Source organism: Gambusia affinis, linkage group LG02, assembly GCF_019740435.1.
Source record: "Gambusia affinis linkage group LG02, SWU_Gaff_1.0, whole genome shotgun sequence".
Taxonomy (NCBI): Eukaryota; Metazoa; Chordata; class Actinopteri; order Cyprinodontiformes; family Poeciliidae; genus Gambusia; species Gambusia affinis.
Window position 1 is genome coordinate 29,537,062 of NC_057869.1, and position 20,255 is coordinate 29,557,316.

At 40.0% G+C, this 20,255-nt stretch overlaps 1 protein-coding gene across 1 annotated transcript in view; it reads right to left on the reverse strand.

Moving 5' to 3' along the window:
• Positions 1 to 20,255, reverse strand: part of cdh8 (cadherin 8) — a 374,224-nt gene that overhangs the window by 220,739 nt on the left and 133,230 nt on the right. Inside the window, exons 5-7 of the mRNA XM_044135659.1 lie at positions 18,456 to 18,659; positions 17,506 to 17,591; positions 2,346 to 2,560 (exon numbers count right to left, since the gene is read on the reverse strand). The gene's annotated coding sequence lies outside the window, so the exon portion shown is untranslated. The remainder of the gene's footprint in view (positions 1 to 2,345; positions 2,561 to 17,505; positions 17,592 to 18,455; positions 18,660 to 20,255) is intronic.

The window sequence follows — 20,255 nt, forward strand, 5'->3', positions numbered from 1 at the left end:
TCAACCTCATTTTCTCCGCAGAGAAAAGGCATTTGGACCATTTGGACCTCCGCGAGGCAATCAGGCTTCAGAGGACAGACGCCTGGAGAGCCGCGAAGCGCCACAGATACCGTCCAGCCCGCTGCAGATGGCCCGCCATGCTGCACATCTTCCTGGGTGATGCTGATTACAGGCGGGTGACGGCTTGATGGCTCTGGTGGAATCAGATGTTGGAAGTCGATTCTCTCAGACTCAAATCAGCCTTGAAGGGCCGTCTTTTAGACTGAGCTCCAGGGTGACAGCAATCTGGTGGCAAGGTGTAATTTCAGCTGCTCTGGCATTTCTGCGGGAATGTTCAGCGTACTGGAGCGTCGGCGGCAGAGGAGGGTAAAGAACCAACAACATGGGATCAAGAAAAGACATGCAGAAGCAGCAGCTGCTGTTGTGACAGTAAACGTAGGGCTGGACAATAAATTAATAATGTATATCGCAGTAGACACGCGATCAATATCGATAAATAATACGTCTGATAGAACTTTCAATAATTTCACTAAACTCCGATCCAAAGCTGTACGGCACTCTGGGAAATGTAGGCAGAGCGAAAACTTTAGCCGCTCAACCTCTCAGCCAGCTAGGGAAGGTGAGGGGCATCAACAAACTCACTCTGATTACCTAGCAACAACTTATTGAATAGCTTGTGGCTACCTAGCAACAACCTGTCGAGTAAGTTGCCCAGCAGCAGTTTCAGGTTTCGCCACCGTGCCTCATAACCAGGCCTGCCACGGCAACAAGTTTAGCTGGACGATAAATTGTCCCACAAGTTATTGCGATAAACGGCATTATTGCTGTTTTGAGAGCATTTTCAAGTAGCGTTTTGGTAATGGTATGATAACACAAGAACACATTCTCTAAGATCAACAAACTCTGAATTCTAATGAACATTTAACACTGGAACTGGAAGACATTTTAAATATCCAAAATAAATAAACAAAACAACAGAAACAACAAATAAAATGAACTATGAAGTCTCAAAAAAGGGGCTAGAAGAGACCAAAGCACCAGACTGAAGACTTTTTGTCATCCATGAAAGAAAGAAAAGCAAAAAGAAAAACATAAATCATACAAATGAAAATGATTGACGTTGTTTATTTTGTCATGCCGTTAATTGATTTATTGCTTATTCTGACAGGCCTACTCATCACTGCTTAAAAATTAACAGCAGCCTGAATGAAAAATGTGGATAAAACAGGCATTCAAAACAAGAAACTAATCAATGATTATTGATATCAATACATATCAATAATACAGTGACGCCCAGCTCTAAGTGAAAAGTGGCCATCTAAGAAGTAATTCATGAAACATGTAGCTCACCCAGCAGCAGGAAGGTATCAAGAATTTATTTATTTATCTTTCGCTGGAAAGTCTATTTAAGGCCTTCCAATATGATTTATCTTGAAATTAATTACTGGCAAAATGTTTATATGCACAATGAAGAGATTTATTGCACCATATAACATTTGCATGTTTTCCACCTCACTCCTCCAGGCGCCTGGGCAAAGCCACACAATTTTATTAGATTTTTATTTTTTTTTACTTATTCCACTTTCAACTTTATTTGATTTATATGTTAGTCAGAGACATGCCGCATTGTTATGATATTTAAAAAGCCGATTTGGATTCAGTTCATGTTTCTTCTTCTCTTTATGGCTAGAAACTGTCTGACTAATGAAATCCTGTTAAGATGAGACGACCTATTTCCATGTTACACTGTGCACAGCGTGAGCTGGAGCGAACCAACTCAGAGGAAAAAGAAGGTTTTATTTCTATTCTTTACTATGTTAGTTTTTTAAAAAGCCTGAGAATCATGCTAAACGTTCAACATTTGACTGACTGCAGGGAGTTATCAGGTATTTTGGGGTATCAAAAAAATGGAGAAACAATTTAAAAATGGGGTGAAAGTTTAAAGGGAAAGAAGGACATAGGAAGTGCCAGTTGTCTTAAACATATAATAGAAATAGTTTTAATTTATTTCGCTTATATTTTCAAACTGGACAATAAATTAATAATGTACTTTCTCTCTGTTATGAACTGAACCATTATTGGGAAACTCTTTTTTTCCATTTAGTTACATTATCTTTGTGTAAAAATATTTTAACATATTTAATGCCACCAAAATGTTAAGATATGACAGGGATTCATATTTCTGTATGTTCATGACATGTTTAATATATTGCCTACTAATAAGTCAGCTCCTGAATCTTTTTCTGATTGGTTCCAACAACCAGAAAATCCTGCACTACATATCTTATAGTCCAAATTTGTGAGAAAAAAAACTAAAACCGTTTACTGCATTAAACATCACTTACACTCAGGCAATCGCAACACTCCAGCAGCGCATCCTCAGATCAGCTGGATTTGTTGACATCCAAGCCGATTCCCAGCATCCCCTTTCATCCACCACTTACTGGCGAGGCCAGAGCCTAAAGCCAGATTTTCTTGGGCTGTCCTTGAGCCATCACAGGGACCAATTGACAACAGGGGAGGATATGTGATGGGGTTGGCGGGGTGCAGTCTGTGCCACCTGCTGAGCAGAGGAGACAGAAAACATTTTTATTTGAGAGTAGCAGATTTACTGGGAGTTCTCCTGCGTGTGTTGTGAGCTGGTAAAATGACCAGGTCCTGACAAGACTTCAATTCACGGGTCACAAAACATGTCAGGGTAATGGCAGAAAGGTTGAGAAGCACACTTAGCTTGACAGGTTCCTTTTAATGCTGGCTGCCTCCAAGCTGCGATCCACGTGACGCGGCGCACATACAGATTAACTCGGAGCTCACTTGGTTTGCATGTCGATTTCCTCTGTAATGTCAATCTGTGGCGGCGATGGAATTTGTTTTTCTTGCATTGTGGTGGAACTGGGAATTTAATCCTTTGTACTTCCACAGTTAGTTAGAATTTTTTAAAAAAGAAAACAAAACCTTTTTTTAAAAGGGATTTTTTTGTTGTTGTTTTTACTGTCTTGCAAAAAAATTTTTTAGTTTGTCACAACCACAAACACGAGTGTTTTATTGGAATTCTATTGTATGTGAAACACACAAAGTGAAGGATAACTATTCAGTGACTTGAAAGCCATAACAGACTGTTCATAGTTACTTTAACCACCTTGTGCTAATTGCTACAAGTCTTTTGGGGTTTATTGTGTAGAAATCTAGGGTTTTGCCACTGCCAAACTACAATCACAGACAGACCTCAGTTCTAAAAGTCGTCATTATTGCTTGCAGCTCCCCTATGCTCTGACTGGCTCAGTTGAAATGCAACCAGAGAAATTGAGCTCAGTGTGAGAAATCCCTACTAGAGAACTGAAGGGAGACGAGAATCGAGGAAGTCAACGGTCAAGCTATTGCATTGTCCAGACACTTCACACTTAGGTACTACTTTCTGTTGTCGTAACACGTTAAATTAAAACTGAACAAATTCAGGTATTTAGTTGTAATTTAACAAAATGTGGAAGAGACTTAAGATATTACAAGAAGACTCTGTAGTCCTGAAAAATCACTTGATCAGTTCTCTGTGTGGTCTAACCAGCATGGGCAGATTGTAAATGCCTGCTTGATTGTGACTCTTTAAGCAGTGACTCTTTCACTGGTGCTTGAAAGACTCGCTGCCCCTGAGTAACAAATGATTACCTCTGAATGAATCCCCAAAGTCTCGCCGCTAATGCAAAACAATAGGTAGTCGGAACAGGGAGGCTTCAAGATCTAGTTGTTTTTATTTTTTTGCACCCGGCATCATTTTTTGCTTCACTGATCTATCACTAAACAACAGCTGCTGTGCAGAAGCCAAAGAGACGCACTGCAGGGAGGTTGAAGCAAAGTGGGAGAGGGAGAGACATGGAGATAGCAACAGAGAGGCAGAAAAGGCATCTAAAATTGGAGACAGAGGAGTTTTAAGAGGCGAGGTCACCGGTGATAGCCTGAAGCTCTTAGGCAGTGGTGGCCCACTGAGAAGAGGAGTGAGAAGAGGGATCCTGGCAGCTCTGGCGCTCTCATGACGGATAACAAGTCACCTGAAATGGCTTCCTGGGTGGCAGCCATTAGACAGACAATTTGCAATCATCCTCGGCCCAATTTCTCTCACCTTCCCCCTCCCTTTCTCTCTCTCTTACTTTTTCTCATATTACTCAGCTTCTCGCTCTGGTGCCCCATAGACCTTGGCAGCTTGAGTGACAGGGACTTAACTAGTCTAGTCACACAAACGTGGGAGAGGAAATGAGGAAAGGAGAGGTGGTGGTGGTGCTGGGAGGGTGAGGGAATTTCATTCATCTTGCAAATACCAAATAACCTCTGCCGCCTGGGCCCATTTACATATTCCTTCCGCATCCCGTGTCGGCCAGGTGCACGGGCCTGTTCCCAGTTCATCCCAGCTGGTCCGCGCCAGCGCCGCCTGACAGCACAGAGTCACAAAGCAGAGGGGGAACTACAATAGAGGCTGTGAGGGCAAAAAAGAGAGACCGGCACGTTGTAATACAACAAAAACAAGATGCAAAATGACACAGAAGTAGCGGAGCATCGGATCTTTGACACTGGGAATCCCACAGTATCCTCAACGTCTACAGTGGATGCCAGGGCTGTCACTGTTAGCACATTAATGCATGCGATTGGTCTGAAAATGTACATAATACATAATGCAGATTGATCAAAGCTCTTATTTTGTCATAAAAGCATCTGGGGAGCAACAAACAACAGCAAAGGGTGAAAGTTTCCCGCGACTGCAGACGACAACAAAAGTGGAACATTTTTCAAGCTTCCTGTGTTGATTTGTTAGCCTGCTGGTGCTCATCTACGTGTACGAGATGAAACGTTCACATGTACGACTTGCGCCGGTCCCTCAGCTGGATGAGAACAAGCGACAAGGAAATGAATGCAGAGGGAAATTTAAAGAAAATGACTTCCTTTAAAATTTCCTATAAAAAAAACCCCCCTGGAAAACTGAGAATCTGTTTTCTGAGAATCTAAACGTTTATTGTCTTAAAAGTTTAGTTTAAGAAAATCAAATATTTATTATTAAATATGCATACAGTGGCAGGCTTTGATATGGGTTATATGTGCAGTTGTCCAGGCTTGTTATCAGTCAGTGAACAGGTTTACTACTACATGTATGCATGTGTGTAGTTGCTGTAGACTACAATCTCTGCTTTCTGCTACAAAAAGAAAACAGACAATTAGTTGCATTTTAATTGGTTGGCGTGTGGCAAAAGGAGGGGCTTGAGCAAAAACCACAACTGTGAGCATATTAATATTTCACACTGTAAGAAATAGTGATTAATTGATTAATCACAGTGCTAGAGTGTGAATAATTTGATGAAATCTGGTTCAATCTCCTGATGGTCAGTTGGTCTTAGAATATAGAGAAATAAATATAACTAGACAGTAACATCAAAGGACTGTCGATGCAGTCCAAAAAACCCCGACGTGTCCTGGCTACAAAACTTTTATCAAAAAAAAAAGAGATTTTCCAAAACTGTCATGTTTCTAATTTACTTTACAAATATCAAGTTATGCAAATACATAGTCAATGGAAATGCCACTACTGACACCGCAGGTCTCAGTTTACTTACTTTAAAATATCTGAATTATATCTATAATAAACAAGTATAAATATCTTACTGCAGTCAAATTTCAACACGCAAATAAACACCTCCTGAGCTCTGTATCCTCACATCCACACTATCCAAATTATCTCCATCCAGGGCAGGGCGATGATGTGCAGCTCAGGGAGTAGTAGAGTACAGGGACTGCTTTGTCAAGGGAACCTGAGGGTGTGTGTGTGTGTGTGTGGGCGTTGCAGGACACTTCCAGTGCAGAGCACACACATCGGCAGGACACGAAGCAGAAAGATCACCTGTCCAACTCATCAGTGCATTTTTATTGGTGTGTTATGACCATGTGCTTTCAGGGGATGTTGGCACCACACACACACACACACACACACACACACACACACACACACACACACACACACACGCCCAAATGTAGCCATCCGAACAGTACTGAAAATACTGTATGCAGAGTGGTAATCAGGCAGATTTTTAAGATGACAGCTAATTTTTTTATTATTAAAACCACCTATTTAGTATTAAAACAAACTCAGAATTACATTTCCAGGTAAAGGTTTAAACACATTTGAACATGAAGGTCAAAGCAATGCTGTTGCTTTTTCTTTTTGGTTACATGTGGATAAAAGGAAGATGTGCAATAAGCAAAAATCATTTGACATACCTGTCAAAAATAATCATTTATACAAAGTTTTTGTTTCCAATTGATTAAATCTGAGGTGCTTTGAATTACACCCGTTCATATGTATAGTTATTTATTCTGTTTCCTGCTTGCTTTTTTTTTTTTTTTTTTTTCTTCTAAACCACACTTTCTTCTCAACCTTTTTTTCATAAGCCTCACAAGTTTTGGTCATGAACCACCTAAAAGGAAAAAGAGATTAGTTCTCTGAGTTTACCCTGAAGACAGGCTCCCAGGGCCTTTTGATGTTTCCTAAAGCTTCTCATCTAGCCGGGGAAAAGTCATAGCCAAGGTTAAAAAAAAATCTAAGTGCATAACATCACCATGTGCATTAAAGTCAATGGATTTTAACAATGGAGCACAACTGGTTGCAGACCTTGTTCAGTCAGAACAGTTTTCAAACAGGAAGTGACTGGATTGTACATGTAGTGCACCGTTTTACTTTTGCAACAAAATCCTTCACTTCATACGCAGCACAACAACGGGCGGCAACAACAACAACAAAACACCACGATAAACAAAGTGGGGTTTACAAATGGTGGTTTTGGGAAGACTTTAGGCTTTTTAAATTGCAAAAAATATAGTCCAGCAGTTTTCTCAGTGAATATGGAGGTTTTTAGTAGACCAAACTGTCACAAATTTTAAAACGCTAATAAAACCTCCCGGTTTATAACTAGGATCCAGTAAAGTGCCTCGAGTCGACCTTTGTTGTGAACTGACGCTGTGCACATAAACTGGACTTTTGCTTTTTCAATTTGTTGTGTTTTCTCACAAAGCTGCGCTCCAGTTGCTCTGAAGTCAAACCAGCATGTTTTCTTGATTCTCCACCCAGTATGAACAGAAACTACATTTCAGTTCATCCTGGGAGCTCCACAAATACTCAACTCTACACTTGCAGTTTAGCTTGGCGATTGCTTTCCCATACAATTCTGCAAGATTCTCGTCTCTCTTCAGTGATCTCAAGATGATTTCATCCAAGCCAATCGGAGAACAGAAGGAGTAGCAGCGCAGACGTCAACTTTCGGAACCGTTTCAGAATTGCAGTCTGTTTGTGGATGAAAAGAATGAAGCCATTCAGTCTGAGCAGGTCATGCTTCCAAATAATGAGCAATTTCAGTCAGAGACACAGAAAATGCTTAAGATGTTTTATTGCTGCCAAAGATGTTGTGTCCCTGAGCTGGTGCATTACATAAATCACAGCCAAAAAACTAGCGACTGGGTAAAATTAGATCCAATCATTTAAAACTTCGACTGAGTTTCAATAGTTGGGGGTCCAGGCTCTCTGTCTGGAGAATAAGGGGCTGGATTTTACCAGGCTACTTGTAGTTAATTCTGTTTAAAGGTTAAAAAGTGAATCTTTTGATTGTTAATTTTCTTTATAATTATCTCACACATAGACAACCTAAGTCCCACCAGTGAAACATACCACAGTTTGAGAACCAGTGGCCTAGGCCAAGGGGTTTCCAACCCTAGTCCTCGAGATCCACTGTCTTGCAGGTGTAGCCCTTCTTCTCCAACACAGCTGAAGCAAATGAATGGCTCATTACCAGGACTTTACCAAACCTGATGGTATGCAGAGGAGGTGATTCGACCACTTCATTCAGCTGCGTTGGAGAAGGGATCCACCTAAAACCTGAAGGATGGTAAATCTATTGGACTAGGGTTGGAATTCTCTCTGTTTCAAGAACTGTTCATGTTCACCATTAGTAGAAACCATCAGATTGCAAGATCACAAAGATCCTGTTTACCTCTCATATCTCACCATTCCTGTCTCTGCTCTGGCCTCTGATCAAATTCACACGTTAGTTCAAAATCCCCATCCATAAAACCTTTTACAATCACACTTTTTTCCTCTGCACAATCGTTCTTAAACATCTCTGGTCTCTTTTGATGGATACCTTCTGGCTGTTCCTCTTCCCAGACAGAAAACACAAGAGAATTGTGTTGGTGTCCTGGATCCCATCAGACCCACAATTGGTCTCTTTGGTGCTCTCTTCACAGCCAGAGAATCCCTTCTTTTCAAAGTTCATTTGTGTTGAAGTCACTCTCTTTAAGACTCTTCTTTAGATTCTCTTAGTCTTCATACTTTGTACGCTATATATTAGCTGGCACACCATGTGATTTGAAATACTTAAATACAGGCTTTGTCACAGCGTGTAATGTAAAATATGAATTATTGTCGGAGGTAATGCTGCATTAGGATCACGTCACAAATATCCAACAGAGTCATCAGTCTAACAATGGAAAGCAGCTCCGTCATTAATGGTCTTGTCAATGCCAGCAGATTCTTAGATGAAGCCCTGACTCACAGAGCGTTGGTCTGACTTTCTTTCAAATGACCAAGGAAGAAACTGGTGAAAGTGAGGTCAGTCAGCATAGTCCTGAGAAAGACAGTTTCTAAACCACAAGTTAAAAAAGAAAAAAAAAAACAACCTTTTCATCATAATAATTAACCAGCATCTCTATTTTTTCTTGGAAAATAAAGTCCAGTTGACAATTGGCTTTTGAGTCTGTGGCATGTATAGGATAAAATTAAAATGCTTTAATCTGAGGTACTCATGTTCTTTTGGAGTAAGGAACAATTACTCCAAATTATAGTGAGGTACATGTTCTTTAGCGTGGGAACATGTGCTTTCCATGTGGACTCGTCTAAGTGAAGGGAGGCGCTGTGAGCTGCGATCCTGTTTGTGATCTCGGATTGTTAGCACCACCTCGAATAACAAGACGCCGGCAAAGTGCTGCGCCGATTAGCTTCCCAGAATAAGAGGCAAATCTCCGAAAGCTAAAGCAGCCTCTGTAATGAAGACATCTCTAAATGGCATTAAAGTGCAGCTGAAGCCGGTCAGGCATGGCTAAGGTCAACATTTGCTGAGTCAAGTTACTCTTACCAGAAAATGGTTGGTACATGTTTGCTTGGATAAAAGGCGGTGTGATAAAGGCAGTCTGATAGCTTCTTATTATGTACAGAAAAACACAAGAAGAGATAGAGAGAGAGAGAGAGAGAGAGAGAGAGAGAGAGAGAGAGAGAGAAGGATCCAGCTGTTAAGTGCTTGTTTCTGAAACGGCAGATTGTCCCGAGATGAGCATTAGTGGACTAGTAGCAACCAGGCCTGATGGAGTCTTTCTCCAAAGAACCGTCTGTTGCTGCCTGCTGTTGGAAACCCACACACACACACACACACACACACACACACCTCACCTACATCTCCCAGTACTCCCATCTTTGCTGCACACACACACACAAATGCACCACTACACTCGTCTGCTCACATTGATGGTAATTTCAGAAGATCAGTGAGCAAGTGTTGGGGTCCGAATTAACACATCAACAGCACGTGAACAACGGGACCGACTCTACATCCCACATCGTGTTTGTCGGAGGGAAACGAGGCGCGCCGCAGACTTAGTCACACTCGGTCTTTCACTTTCAAACAATTCTGAGTGTTTTGTAGGGGAACACACTGCACTGTGAGTGTTCATTTCCTTTAATAGCACTTGAGCTGTGCAAAATAGGTGGTGGTGGTGAGGGAGGGGTATAAGAGGGGTAATGTGAGCACTGTAGAAAAACAACTAATGGAACAAAATGCCAGTTAACAACAGTGTTGACAAACACACCCCAGAGAAAGAGTTAAAGGAAATGAAAGGTGGCGTGTGTGCGTGTGTGTGCGTGTGTGGGTGTGCGTGTGTGTGTGGGCGTGTGTGTGTGTGTGCGTGTGTGTGTGTGTGTGCGAGAGAGGAAGTTAACAGATTTCCATGCAGCGTCATTTTGTCATTTCTGGTCACAAAAGGTTGTAATTAAACTGAAGGAAGACGAATCCTCGGCTGGGATCTATTCAATGCTCTAGTGACTCGTGCAGAGTGATGGATCTTTGACCCAGTCCGAGCTGTTTTGTACTACATCTTAGGCTGGGGCGGAGTGAGATTGTTTACCTGATACCATAAATACCACACCACAGTAAAACGGCTTCCTGGAAACACTGTGTGTGTAACAGAAAAGCAGCATTCCTACTCCTGGGAAGTAATATCTAGATTTTAGAGGCATAAGGGGATTTATTCTATTTATTTCAAGTTTATTGTACAAAATAATATATATTGTACTGCTCTGGTATACTTTGCCTTGCTTTAGGACTCCTTTTTATTTTGTAGAATAGAATGGGAAATTGCAAATGTAATGTTAAAAGGGAGGAGCTATGCATTTTCCATTCACATAGTGCCATCTTATAGCACAATCCAATAACTATGCTGCCATCAGACGGTCTGGAAATGTCGTATATGACATAAATGCAGCATTTTTGGTTTTGCAAAAATGCCTTGAAATGGGCTACAACTGTTCTTGGGAGCATTGGACAGAGAAGAAATTCTTATTCTATATCTACTAGATTGTTTTGTACTTAGCTAAAACCAGAAATTGTCCTGAGACTTTAACAGGCTCAGGACAATTTAGACACTGACACACACACTACCGAAGCCTGTAAAAGTTTGTCATTTAGCAGGTGACTACTGGCACAATACTAAAGATTTCTGCCACTATGCATTAAATGTAATCACACTGTTATTAGGTAAACTGTAGTTTCCATTTTTTGGTAAATTTTTCACTTTCAGCTACTTCCTGTGACCAGAAAATGATGACATCACCACAAATGGTCAACAAAACTCCCAACATCTCCCCATGTCTCTCCATCTGCAGATTCTCTTCTCCGAGGTTCTTCTGGGCAGGGACTCTCCAGCACAGGTCAAAAACTTTTTCTGTCGCTGCAACTTCAGACACCACTGACTCAGCAATGTGAGCCATGAGACTTCTCCGTTAGACGAGTCCACACCTTTAACGGGCGCAACAAGTTCCATTGCCCGCAGCGATGCAAAGAGTCTGCAAGCTTTTAAGCAATAAAACAAACTACCAAGTCAGCGAAGGGCGCCGAGTCTGCACACAGAATGAGCAAGCTGTTTCCTCCTATGGGCGCTGACCGAACACAAAGGCCCTGAAGAAACTGCTTCCACCAACTGGGCCACAATGATTCCCAGCTCTACAACTACTGGAATGACAGAGCTAGCAGGTAGCATCAGGACGGACCAAGGGACCCAATTCTCTCTTTTTATTGCTGTATATGCTTTAACTGATCTTTACATACTTGTGTTTACCTTCTACCTTCTGTCTTTTAAATAACTTCCTAATAAAACCTGTTAGTGGTTGCATCGTGTGTTATATCTTCTGAGATTGGTTTATTTTCTGGAATTGCTTTATTGCTGGATGTCTTCGCATCCAGGTTTGCTATTTCTTTGGTTTAAAATGCCAAAATTAGAATTCCTCATTTGAATAACCAATATCTATAATCTAACAAGTTATCAATTGATCCTCTGTAATAACTCCATCGGAGCATCCCCTAAACTTTGACTTGACTTAGGAACGGCTTTAACCTCAGAAAACAAATCTGTGGCTCACCTGAGCTCAATAAATGAAACAGAATTTTACAGAAATAGTTATAAAATAACAATATTTATCACATCTTCATCATTTCAGATCAATGTATTTGAGATGAGATTAACTGCCCTCACAGGCCATTTTGTTAGGAACACTGTCTTGTACTAATTTAGACACATTTTTGCTTCTGAACTGTCTTGGTTCTTCATGGCATAGATTCAGGAAGAAAGTGCACTTTGTTGTTATTCATACTGAACTTATTCCAATAACCAATTAGTCGATGAATCACATGATGAATGAAAAAGAGCTTGATAATTTTCATTCTGTTTAATATTTTTTGAAGGGTAATTTTTCTTACAGAGACTTCATAATCCATTTCATGTGTTGTTTTTTGTTGTGTGTAATTTTATTTCCATTTCCTTTGTTGCTGTTGATTTGTTTTATTTTGATTATTTTTGGTCTTCCACTTCCAGTGTGGAGTGTTTTTTACAAAGTGAGAGTTTGTTATTGTTTCAGAGGGCAAACTTGCATTACTGTGTCATTAACAAAAACTTGAATCGTCTCAAAACGACAATCATTTATCACAATATAGAACAATTTATCAGTAGAACAAATTCGGGCCGTTTCATACTCTACAACTTAGTTGAACAAAACCACATTCCTCCATACTGAATATAAAGAAACAAAGACAACAAGCAGACATATCAATACGAACAATAAGATTCAGGTTTTAGTTCAAATTGAATTGTTGTTCTTCTAAACATAGAACTGTTGCATTAGCAGTTTGATAACACAAAGTACCAGGAAAATGTTAAAGTATCTTTTGTACTTCAGGCTTGAATAGCATCTCTGACAGGCGAACACCTTTCAGCACAACTTGAACACAACAACATTCTTTTCCAGCGTCCCATCAGACTGTTTTTTTGTTTTTTTATTTCTTAAATCAAAAATTAACCCCCAGTTGGCCAAGAGATGCAGCTTTGGCCAGATGCTGTTGTTAGAAGATGTGCACCAAATTTAGGGGCCGTACCAGAAACATAATACAAAGGTTCTGGCTCAGGACTCATGTAAAAAAAAATATAAAAAAATAAAATTAATTACCTTAAACATTTGTAACGCGCTAAAAACTGTGATTAATTAATTGAGATGAACTCGCTAACATGCTGACCTTTCTAAAATATAATCAAAATGGCGATGAAGACTCATCTAAAACTAATCCCAGCAACTTTGTAAGCTCTGCTTCTCGCATTATCTGCCCCGTTGCTTTCAAAACAGCCTCTTTGATCCATGCACAAGCCAGTAGTATTTAAACCGCTGCACAGATATTGCTGTGTTGATTTCATTTGCACTCGTCGTCTTATTTGGAGCAGTGCAGAGGAGTGGAGCGGCTGCTTCCAAGAAATATTGAGTGAGCATCTGGCACTCCCTGATGTCACTGTGCTATTTAGCTGTCTCTCAAAGACTTAAACTTACACCCATAATGCTTTTAATTCCACCTTAATTGAAGTCAGCTGTGCTCTCTGATGCTTTAATACACTGCAGAATCTAATAATATTTCCTAAGTGTTTGACTCTGTTACTGTGCGTACTTTTGATCTATCTGCTCGTCTTCTAAAGGCGGTGATGATCTCTCTTTCAGTCTCGTCTTTGATCGTTCGTTGAGCTGGCAAAGCAGACGGAGAAAACACATGGCCAACGGCGGTCAGTGAACGCAACAGCCACAACCATACGTTTAAATCTAGCAAATGACAGCGTTATTATAGGGGTACTACTCTGTATTTAATCTTAGCTGTTATCTTTTACAGTACGGGCTCATTTTGAAGTTATTTTATGTTATGATTCAGCCTTTGGTTCAGCAGGTAGAGTGGATATCTATCAACTTGAACAAATACATGTTTTCACATCTGGATAAGTATGAGAGAGGAAATGGAGAAGGATATGAAAAAATTTTTTTTTTAAAGTGTCGTTTTTAGAGGCTTCCTTTATGCCGTTGTCAGAAGGTTCCATCTGTCCATCCTGTGTCCGTCAGACATCTTCTCACCTATTATCAATCTGTTTATCCCTGTCAATCCAGCCATCTTTGTCGTTTATCCAGATTGAGAAAGATGTGATTTATAGATTCATCTATCAATCTGTCTGTCAACAACCCATTTGTCCATCAAATCATCCAACCACTCATCCATCCATCCATTTTTCATCCAACCATTCATCCATCCATCCTTTTGTCCTTAAGCCACCATACATCTTGTCATCTATAATCAATTTGTTTTAGTCATCCATCCATTTTTTGTTCTTTATACACAAATCTATCCACCAATCCTTAATCCATAAATCTATTTGTCTCTGTCTACCATCCATCATCCATCAATCATCCATCCATCCATCCATCAATTTTGATTTGATTAGATTTTTTTTTTTTTTACACTTTACCATAACTAATTGCTGTTTTTCTAAATTTCTTTCAAACAGTAAAAATTGGCCCAAAAGCAGAGTTTGAGTCTGGGAATTATTTTAAACTTTAACTTGACAAATATGTGCCAGCAGGGAAAATGTCTGTCAGTGGAGCTGCTAGTCATGAGCACAGTGTTCAGGAATGAGTTGATCTGGTGTCTGAAAAGAAATGATAAATTAAACTAGATTGTGAAGAAAACAAAGTCACTGCTTAGGAATGCAATGGGTCTTCAAGGGAGCACAGTGTGAACCTGTTGGTGTGCTGTGCCAAGTTCTTTGTGAATCTCAAGGTTAAAGGTCAACCGTTTATGACCCAGCACATAAGATAAGAGCAGGAGAACATCAAAATAATTTATTAACTAAATTACAGACATAAGTTACTCAACGTTATCACATCTTTTAGTCAGAGAGTGAAATCAGCAGGTTAGCAAGTGGGTGAGTGTGAGTGGACTGGTCAGGTGGTTCCAGTCAGGCTGAACCACAGCAGCAGCAACACTCAGAGGATGAGTGGGGATGATGTGATGGAACACTTAATGAGGTGGGAAATTAGGCTTTCTAAGCTCCAGCTGAGAGAAAAAAGAATGTCATATAAGAAGCTGCCTTTCCTACAACATGTGAAATCAAGACATCAAACGAGTTCTGTTAGGCAAGGCAAAACGTAAGACATGGGAAAGTTTGAACGGCCCACGTTTGACATGAATTTAATCAACTCACCAGGCTTTCAAACGTTAAACTTGTTGGGTGATTCTACTCTGGAAATAGAACATTTTCCAAGATGGAAGTTATGAAATTGTATAATGAATACAACCCAAATTTTTTAGGTTCTCATTTCTCATACAAACCCAAGAGATAAAAAAAAATACATGAATAAACCAGGGAGTCAGATTCTGTCTTCAGGATGAAGCTACTGTAACTTCTTCTGCTCTGTCTCACCTCCCTCAGAAAGCAGCCTTTGCTCCTGGAGTTAAAACGGCAGCAGCCTCTGCTTTGTCTGCTGCTCTGCAACACTGTTGACTTTGTTAAAAAAAAAAAAAAAGAAAAGTGCCACGTTTGAAGCTTTAGGAATGATATTGGGTTTGTTTGGCTTTTTTCTCCTCTCTTTTTACTTTTGCTCAAAAACTCCACTTCCACAGCCGTTACAGACACCAAATAGTTTTATTATGCATATTTCAGTGAGAATGTTTTTATTTTTACTTTTAACTTTATAGGACTTTTTGTCATGTTGTGTTGTTTGGTGGGGAGTGGACCCAAATGCAGAATGGCTGAGGCAATAGCAAAGGATTTTATGAAAATAATAATCATAGAAGAACTTCCAACAACTGCCAGGAGGACAAACTGAGCAGGAACACAAAGCAAGCAGGTACATGGAGTAGACAGAGCAGGAGAGGTTTTTAAATATGGGGAGAGTGAATGTTGGAACAATAGACTAGAGACAAAGGAACACAGAACAACAAATGAACAAAACTACAAACCCAGAAAAACAAACACCAAACTACCCAGGTTCCTGTGAAAACTTGTAAACATTTTGTCCGAGAGCGATCCAACCTGAGCGACTGAGGCTGAATAAACCAACTTATTATTGGACAAATAGGTTGTTGACAGCTGATAGTGTAAAACACTTCCTGGTCTCAGACTTTTCCCTCTGCTGGCCTTATTAGTGTAACACACAGTTTGAACTTTTCTTTAACATCCAGCTCCGTTTTGTCGCTTGTTGTACTGGCCTATCAAGATGAGTAATGACATGAAAAAAGAAAGAAAAAAATATATTCGAAATATCTATTTTATTGAAAAAAACATTTTCACACTTAAAACATGACACTGCAATTGTAGTGTAATACAAAAGTTACAGTTTGCTGATACCTCAATTTAAGTTTGTTTTTTTATACTTTATTTTTTAATCCAAACTTCAAACTTGAGACTAAAAGTGATCTTTGAATCGTTCTGCATTTTAAGCGACAATATATTTTCTTCTGTAAAAAAAAAGAAAATGAATTGTTAATTACTCACATTTTATCTTTCATACAATTCTTTTACTAGCTTAAGTAGCTACTACGGAGCAGGACAAATCTTATTTATTACTCGGTTACTAAAGTAAGCATTTAAAGCAGCTCTTTTCTATTAGCTTTGTATATAAATCACAGCCTTTGTGCTGACAGTGCTTTTGATCCATCATATTGACATGTGATAAGCTGTCCCACGTATAAAAAGCGATCCTCGACGACTCGCTGGGGTTCTCTGATGCACCGAAATTTCATCAACACATCACTTTTGACAAACATGTCCTGTCCGAAAACTCTGATATAAATGCCCCGCAAAAATGTTAATCTATAGTTCCCCAAGTAAGATGCGCTCATGAAGAGCTTTCTGATGGCTTACAGCCACTATCAGCACATATTAATCACATCTAACGACTTCAGATACAGCACTAAACAGTTTGCCCTGCAGGATTTCCCTACAGCCGCCGCTCGATACCATGGCCAAGGCACAACGCCGCTGCCCATGACGAGAAGTGTGTGCATGTGTGTGTGCTTGCATAGGAGAGAGGAAAAAGGAAGGGTGCTGAAGGAGGAGAGAGATGGAAGAATGTAAGAGAGAGAGAGAGAGAGAGAGAGAGCTGCCTGATCTCAAGCGGCAAATTAGGGCCTCTCTGAGATCGATAACAGGGGAGCCATGCACAGATTTCATTAGCTGAAAAACGTGTGCAGCTAAAGGGATGCAAACGAATATTGATGTCTGAGATTGATTGAGCTCTTCTTTTCACAAAAATGTACACAGCGAGTTGGGATGCAGAGTTTGTTTTGGGTTTGTTTGCTCTCTGTGCACACAGTTGGACTTCAATAGCAGCTCCTTCTTGACCTTTTACCCTCCTTCCACTCCGTAAAAGCTGAAAGCAAGTTTTGTTCAACAGACAGTCGTCGGTTTTAGAGTTAACATCTTGTCGATCTAAAAACGGGCTCCTTCGGTTAAATAGTGGTCACACCCATCCCTGCCTGCCCCGCCGTTCTTCACTGCCAACCTCAACGTGTGTCTTCAGTGGGATCTAAAAATCAATGAGCTGAAGTGACATTCAAGCCTTTTACATCTCAGGCAAGTCCAACTTGTCACCAAGGTACCATTAGAAAATGCATCTAATGCTCCCTCTTAAGGAAATCTTCCTGCATCTACAAGGCCTAAATTTAATTTGTGATCACATTTTAGCTGAATTGGGTCTCTGAAGGGTGTGGCTGGCCAGACAGGGAGGACTGGGGAAGTTAATGTAGGGTAACGTCAGGTGATGGACTTCTTCCTTAATATTATATGAATCCCACCAGCTGCATGGAAAAAGCAGCCATTTAGCTTTTTAAACTGGGCTGCATAAACTCTTACCTGAATGAGTCAAGGCAGCAGGCGAGGCTGACGGATGAGTCACAGTCGGAGCTCCGGTCCAGTCTGGAAACTTACGGAGGTCTGCTCTGGATTTACATGGAGAAATACTTTCAAACATCAGATTCGTCAGACTTCATTTTGCATAACTTGCTGTTCATTTATCCACCCTTTCACCTATCTTTTTATCAATCCATCCATCCAACCATAATCTTTTTTTCATTTCTAATCTTTTTCTTTATCAATCATCCATCCATCTTTACTTATATATCCACCATCATCATCTTCATCCATCTTTTTATCCAACTATCTAAACCTCCATCCATCTTTTTATTGATTCATCCATTTTTCCATCCGTCCATCCATCCGTCCATCCATCCATATTTGCCTTTAGCAGATTTCATATTTAAGACCTGATCAAAGCAGAATTCAAAATCCATTATTTATGTTTACACAGATGTGGTAAGTTTGGAACTTTTACGTCAAAACTGACCAGAGATCTTGTCGTTACCATAACTACAGAAGTAAACATGCATTCTCCTCGCGTTGCAGACGTCATCCGTTCACATGAGAAATTATTCAGTTTTGTTTTGTTCCTACAGGAAACGTTTCCTGCCCCTCTGTTTAATCTTGTGAGCAGAGTTTAACAAAGAAAATAAAAAATAAAGTCAAATCTGGTGTGTTTTTCATCCCTTTATGTTTTAAATGCTCAGCGGCACAGATCCATCGTACCTGGCCATGTGTTGAAGCACCGTGCCGTTTCTGCCATCTTAATTTTTCATTACTGCTCTGATTTCCTGCAGCAATCTGATAAATGTGACATTGTGATAGTCTTAAATGATTAATTGTGCTTGAGTATGTGCTGTAGAATTTCCATTCATTATGGTGCGTCACATTTTATCTGCCTCACATTTAATCATTTTCCGTATGCATATTAATGGTTACAGGCGTACCTGTGTAGTGGGAGTTAGTCGTTTGATGTAAGTGTCTGCTGTTGTACAGTCACACTGCCCACAGCGCCGCTGGCCTGGATTCTGTTCCCTTTACGGACAGGTCCAGCTTCCACATGCTGGGAAACAGAGATAGCCAACGCAGCGCCCAGAGGCACCAGGTCGCCCGCAAGGCGTGTTCTCGGAATAGCACAGGATGCCAGAGTCCTACATGTGGTCACAAATTTTATTTTTTTTACTTTATTATAACTTAAAATGTTACAAATTTCGCAATAAAATTCACTATAACATCAATTCACAAATGATATATTAAAATATTTTAGGCGTAGAACAAACTCTACCTTGAGGTCTGTGAAATGTTCACTGAATATTCAGAAAACGACACTATTCCATTTAAGCAATGTGAAATTGTGGAAGGGGTTCAGAATTAAACTGAATGATGTCTTCTGATGTCAAAGTGTGCTCAAAAGGTGGTTGGACTTCATCAAAGGGCAAACAAAACCCATTTTATCGCTTTCTTAGCGTTTATCAGCATTAAGCTACAAGCTATATCGCTGCTACACTGTCGACAGACAGGATCTGCTGGGTTTTCAGGGGTCAGCTGTATTGCTCAACCAACAAATTCAGATTTCCTACAAAAGGAAAAGGAAATAATCAACCGTTCCCCTTTCTTTTTGTTGGAGGTAGCTTCTATTAGCATTAAGCTAGGCTATATGTGGACAGGACCAGCTGTTGGCTAAAAGGATTCGCTAGATTTTTCATGGATGCAACCCAAATTATTATAATATATTACTCACTCATTAAATACCTGGAGTGCTGCTTTCATTCTCAAAGCTCTCCATATGTTTGAGCAAATTCTTTAAGAATTTGTATTTTCACTTTTCAAAAATGTTAAGGAGTTAGTCTGCAAGTCTAAGGGTTATTTATTTTATCTTTATCTTTTTATCTTGACCTTAAATTCCATAAAGCAGATTCTCCATACTTCAAAACTGTGTAAGATTATTGTGTGTAAATAAGCAATGTTGCTGAAATACACTTTTTATTTTAAAGTCCTCGTAGAATAAGTCACCCATTAATCACAGGACTTACATGTGACTGTGCTTCCTGTAAATGTAGCTTGGGTTTGTTGAAGTTATTAGAAGTGTGAGACGTTTTCCAGGATATCATAATTCACAATTCAGTGGAGGACAGTCAGTGGTTATTACTGAGACCACGCCTGGTCTGCTGTAGCTACTGGGCCAAAAGCACTGAGGAACAATAAACTCGGCTCATTCAGAGGGCAGTCAGAAGTCATCTGCACTGCTACAGGAACTTTATCTTGACACAGTTCTTCACTTTAATTCCTACATTTCAACAATTGCTAAACATTTAGGCAATTTCTCAGTGGGAAAAGAAAGTTAAGATTTTTTTTATTATTATTATTATTTTTGAAAACTTTCTCACTCCTTACACCCACAACAGTGCCCTCTATGATAATCTGCAATTCAAAAGAAAAGGTGTAGGATTGGAAGAATAAAGCAAGGGGTCTGATTTGAGTAAAAAGTGGTAAACTGATGGAAAAACTTGGTTTTGCCTATCCATCGGACTGAGGTGAGTACAAAGCCTCTCAGGATTTGAGACTCAAATGAAATGCAGGCATCCTCCTCTTCTTCCCAACAAATACGAGTTGTGCTCCTTGGAGAGGAAGCAGTGCTGCTGGAGATGCAAGCAGTCAGAAGATGGAATACATTGACACTACAGCTGCCAAAATGTTCAACACTGGTGTAAAATACATCATTTATTAAGCAGCATTGACGAACATGC